Here is a 5,972-nt window from a genome sequence, read left to right on the forward strand (position 1 = left end):
AACCCCCACAGAACCCTCGAGGCTCCTCACAGCCCTCACACAGCCCTTGAGGTTCCTCACAACCCTCACACAGCCCTCGAGGCTCCTCACAACCCTCACACAGCCCTCGAGGCTCCTCACAACCCTCACACAGCCCTTGAGGATGGCTCACAGACAGAGCAGGGGCTCCATGAGGCCAGCTCTCAGCAGGTGCTCAGTAAAGCGCCTGGTTCATAGCAGGTTCTCTGCAGGTTCCCAGCAGGTTCTCTGCAGTTACCACCAGGTTTTCTGCAGGTTCCCACCAGGTTCTCTGCAGGTTCCCAGCAGGTTCCCAGTTTCAGAGACGCTCTGTTCACACAGGGCTGAGGTGCAGCCAAGCCCCCGGCAGCCCCAGGGCTGGAGGTTTCACAATGACTCAGGGCTGGTTTGCCTGAGAGAAGCAGAGCCTGGGCAGGCTGAGTGATCAGAACCCACAGGAGCAGGAGCAGCAGGAGCAGGAGCAGAAACAGGAGCAGGAGCAGCAGGAGCAGCAGGAGGAGCAGGCAGCTCTCACTGTCCCCTCTGCCCTGGATTGCTCCATGCTCACACAGCCTGGGGCTCTGCACAGGACTCAGATCCAAAACTGAACCCCAGGAAGGCTCGTGATCACAGAATGGTTTGGGTTGGAAGAGACTTTATTGATCCTATTGTTCCCACCTCGTTCTGTGGGCGGGGACACCCTCCACTACCCCAGAGTGTCCCAAGCCACATCCAACCTGGCCTTGCATGTTTCCATGGACAGGGCAGCCACCACCCCTCTCAGCAGCCTATTTCAGTGTTTAAAAAGTTTCTCCCTGACATCTAGTCTAAATCTACCCTGTTTTAATTAAAAACCATCATCCCCTGTGATCTCACAACAGGCACTTCTGAGATGTTCATTAGGAGCCCCCTTTAGGTATCAAAGCCCCCACAGCAGCAGTGACAAGGTGAGGGCACAGAGCTGCACAAACCCGGGACATTTCAGAGTCCCAGCCCAGCCTGCAGTGCATTGAAGTGTGACAGTGTGTGGGGACACAGGCACTGCCACCCCTGGGGCTGTGGGATGGTGATGAAGAGCAAGGAAAGGAGTGGAACTGCTCCCCATCCCTGCCAGACCTTCAGGTGCTTCAATCAGAGACTTCTCTGGGTTTTCCAATGGCAAAGGAGATGGAGATTGCAGCCCACGGTGCAAGGAGAACACCTCAGCTGCTCAGGGGTGGAGATTTAAGGGTTTATCACCACCAGTTCTCATTTTCTGCCTTGTGGCCTGCTGCCTTTGGCCTCTTGGCAGGGTCTCTCCACCATTTCATCACACCCTGAAGCAACCAAACCATCTCCTTTGCTCCAGAGCTGGACCACAAGGTTCCTTTCCTGGCAGTAGCACCAAATTCACGTTTTTTCCGAGCCGAAACTCGGTTTCCTGACTCTTCTGCAATGCTGAGCCCAGCTGCTGCGACTGGCACATCTCACACACCCTCCCCACAACCTGCTGGGTCTGATTTTCAGAGCACTGAGGAGCAGCTCTGCCTTTCCTGGCTGGAAAAGCCTAGAGCAGGATTCCTGTGGGCCTTATGGTGAAATTTCTGCAGAGAATCTTACTCTGAGGAAAAAAAAAAAAAAATCACATCTCGTTCTTCTGCTTTTACAGCCAAATTTCCATCAGCACCTGTCATTTCACAATCAGCCCTCAGCAGGATCCCTGCAGCCCCAGGTCTGAGCAAGCCTTATGCCAGCAGAGCTTCCACAAATCCAGCTTTTTCTGGGCATTAAAGCAATTTAGCTGTGAGCAGGCCAAGCCTCACACCAGGAAATCCTGACATCCCCCTGATATGCCTGGTCCTAATTCTTAGAAAAATACAACTATCAAGTGATTCTGCACAGATTTTTTGCCCTTTTGGAGTTGTCCAGCTTACCAGGAGGTACAAACCAACCCCGAGCAGAAAGACAACCAAGCCAAAGGCTCCGTGGGCAGCAGAAGGAGGCAGGTGGCTGCCAGAGCAGCTCTGCCAGTCCTGAGAGCCCAGGCATGGGAAAAACAACTTCTCTGAGTGGTGAATTAGGGCAATAAACAGTAAATGATCCTCACCATCACAAAACAAAGGGCAGCAGTGAAACAGCAACCAGCTGAGGGCTCCTCAGTGCCATTGCACAATGTGCCTTCCTCCTGCACTTCCACACGAGCCTCAGGACATTTCGTCCTCCTGGGGCTGCCCAGAGTTGACCAACACCATGGGAGCACAGCAAACCACAGCTGGAGCAAGGGGCTTCACCTCCATCCTTGCAAGAGCAGCAGACACTTCTTGTGTTGACAGAAAAGAGATCTTTGTGATTCATCCCTCCCCAGTGATCGGCCTGGAGCAGAGCCAGACTTTTGATCAAAATCACCTCAAAAGCAAAAAATATATATATATGATTTTTTTCCTTAGCAGGAAGCTTGTTGCTAAAAATAAAGCAGGTGGGGGTGACGAGAGAGGGGTTATTTTTCTATTAAAAATTTCAAATGTTGCAGTGAATCTCTTTCACAAATTCCTTTGGAGTCAGCAGGTCTCGGGTACCCCCAAGTTTCCATGCTCTGCTCCCACTGCAGCTGACTCCTGCAAATAATGGTGGCCATCACCTCCCACAGGCCCAGACCAGCGCCCCAGTCCAAGATTTTATATCCTGCCTGCCCTGGGGTTGTGTTTCCCAGAGGTGATGGAACCACAGAACCCCAGAATGATCCTGGCAGGGACCTTGAATCTCACGCCCCTGCCACGATGTGTGGATCCATCTCATCTTCCCCAGACAAAACTGGATTCCTTCCCACTACTTTTCCCATCCTTACCTGATCCCAGAGGACACAGAACCCCCAGAACTCCAACCCCTCTCCTCTTCCCTCTCCAGTCAATTTATTTACAGCACCTTGTGAGCAGATCTGTCCCAAAAATTCTGGTTTCAAACCTAAAATCGACAAAATCTGGCCCCGTGTGAGTAAGCCCGTTCTCACCCGCCACCCACACTGCCCCAGCTATTCCTTTTAGCATCAACAGCTTCACAGAAAACAGCCCCGGGTTTCATCCACCCAGGCACTGAAAGCAGTGACAGAAAGAGAGAGCCTGGGGGCTGCAGCGGGGGCAAAACCCCTCCGGAGGGACATTTCTGCTGGGGAGGGAGGGAAAGTGGAGGGTGGAGGGGTGACACCACGGCTACAGCTTTTTCTCCAGGGGTTGGGACCTTCAGGAAAGCCTGGGGAGCTTCAGGACCACCCTGGGAGAGCTGCTGGCCCCTGATGGCTTCAATTGAGGGGAATGGAGCGGGGGAATCAGCCGTCGGTGCCCGCCCCGCTCTTCCCTCCCCAAACACGCACAGAAAACATTTCAAGCCGCAAATCTTCCCGCCGGAGTCGAGATTTGTGTCAGTGAGCACCGTAATTTCCAGAACAGGATTTCGGTAACAAAAAGAAACCTGAACCTCATCCCACCCGAGGCGGCCTCGGGGCTCATTACCAGGATTACGTTTTGTTTAGAGAATCTTTTGGTTTTTTCCAAAACGTTGAACCTGCGCAAGCCCGCGAGACCTCGGGGGATGGAAAATCCTGCCCGTGCTTCACACCTCTGCCTGCGCCTCACTCCTCTCTGCCTGCCGGCAGCAGCCGCATTTCCTCTCCTGGGACAGCTGGCTTCGAGCTGCGGCCCCGGGACACTGACAGGGATGGAGCCGGGAAACGCCAGGGATGGACCCGGGAAATGCCAGGGATGGACCCAAGGCAGTGCCAGGGATGGACCCGGGAAATGCCAGGGATGGACCCGGGAAACGCCAGGGATGGACCCGAGGCAGTGCCAGGGATGAACCTGGAGCAGTGCCAGGGATGAGCCTGGGGCAGTTCCTGGAATGAACCTGAGGTAGTTCCAGGGATGAGCCTGGGGCAGAGCCAGGGATGAACCCAGGGCAGTTCCTGTGACGAATCCAGGGAAATGCCAGGGATGAACCCGGGGCAGTTCCAGGGATGAACCTGAAGTAGTTCCAGGGATGAACTCAAGACGGTGCCAGGGATGAGGCTGGGGCAGTACCGGGGATGAATCCAGGGAAGCGCCAGAGATGGACCCGGGGAAATGCCAGGGATGAACCCCAGGAAGTGCCAGGGATAAACCCACGGATGAACCCAGGGAAATGCCAGGGATGAACCCAGGGCAGTTCCAGGGATGAACTCCCTGCTCTGGAGCTCGGCAGCCCAAGAGGCTCCTCCTGGCAGGGGAGGCTGCAGGAGGTCGCTGGAGCTCCTCTGGCCGTTCCCAGCTCCCATCGTGCAGCATCTTTGTGGGATTTGAGCCCCTGCAGCCCCTCTGCTGCTTGGGAACACAGTCACAGACTGCTTTGGGTGGGGAAAGACACCCAGTGCCACCCCTGCCATGGGCAGGGACACCTTCCACTGTCCCAGGCTGCTCCCAGCCCTGTCCAGCCTGGCCTTGGACATTCCAGGGATCCAGGGGCAGCCACAGCTGCTCTGGGCACCTGTGCCAGGGCCTGCCCACCCTCACCGGGAGGAATTCCTTCCCAATATCCCGTCTAAACCTGCTCTTCTCCCGTTTGAGGCCACACCCCTTGCTCTGCTGAACAAAGCTCAGGGATACAGAGCGGAGCTCAGGGATGGACAGGAGAGCCCGGGGAGGCACAGCAGTACCCGGGGATGCACAGCAGAGCTCAGGGATGCACAGGAGGCTCAGGGATGCACAGCAGAGCTCAGGGATGCACAGCAGAGCCCGGGGATGCACAGCAGAGCCCGGGGATGCACAGCAGAGCCCGGGGAGGCACAGCAGAGCTCAGGGATGCACAGCAGAGCCCGGGGATGCACAGCAGAGCCCGGGGATGCACAGCAGAGCCCGGGGAGGCACAGCAGAGCTCAGGGATGCACAGCAGAGCCCGGGGATGCACAGCAGAGCCCGGGGATGCACAGCAGAGCCCGGGGAGGCACAGCAGAGCCCGGGGATGCGGTGAGTCCCGCTCGCTCCCTGGCAGGAGGTGAGGAGGGTGAGGAAGGCACGTGGGGACTGCGACACTTCCTCCCCTCCTGCAGCACCTCCCGCAGCCCCGGCGCTGACAGCGGGGACCGGGCACAGCCCGAGGGGGACAGCAGGGACCGGGCACAGCCCGGCGCTGACAGCGGGGACCGGGCACAGCCCGAGGGGGACAGCGGGGACCGGGCACAGCCCGGCGCTGACAGCGGGGACCGGGCACAGCCCAGGGGGGACAGCGGGGACCCGGCACAGCCCAGGGGGGACAGCAGGGACCGGGCACAGCCCAGAGGGGACAGCGGGGACCCGGCACAGCCCAGGGGGGACAGCAGGGACCGGGCACAGCCCAGAGGGGACAGCGGGGACCCGGCACAGCCCCGGCGCTGACAGCGGGGACCCGGCACAGCCCCGGCGCTGACAGCGGGGACCGGGCACAGCCCAGAGGGGACAGCGGGGACCGGGCACAGCCCGGGGGGGACAGGGGGACCCGGCACAGCCCCGGCACCGGGCGGGCAGTGTCTGTCCCTGCCGGCACTCAGCACCCGGGGCCACATGTCCACGTGTCCCACACCATCATCCACATTATCCCACATCATCATCCCAGCACCCCACACATCCCACAGCATCCCACATCACCCCACACCATCATCCACAACATCACCACATCATCCCATTTCATCAGCACATCATCCCACCATCACACCACCTCACACCACTCCACACCACCATCACAGCACCCCATAGCACCCCACACATCCCACATCACCCCACACCGTCATCCACAACATCACCACATCATCCCACCATCACAGCACCCCACAGCACCCCACAGCATCTCACACCACTATCAAACCACCCCAGAGCCCAAACCCTGGCAGTGAAGGTCCTGGGGAGGGCAGTCCCTGTGCAGCAGCCCTCGGAGCTGTCCCCAAACTGAGGGATGTTGTGTCCCCGGAGAACACCCTGGGGAGCTCAGCCTTTCTG

Source organism: Zosterops lateralis (assembly GCF_965231275.1).
Source record: "Zosterops lateralis genome assembly, chromosome: 26".
NCBI classification, from domain to species: Eukaryota; Metazoa; Chordata; class Aves; order Passeriformes; family Zosteropidae; genus Zosterops; species Zosterops lateralis.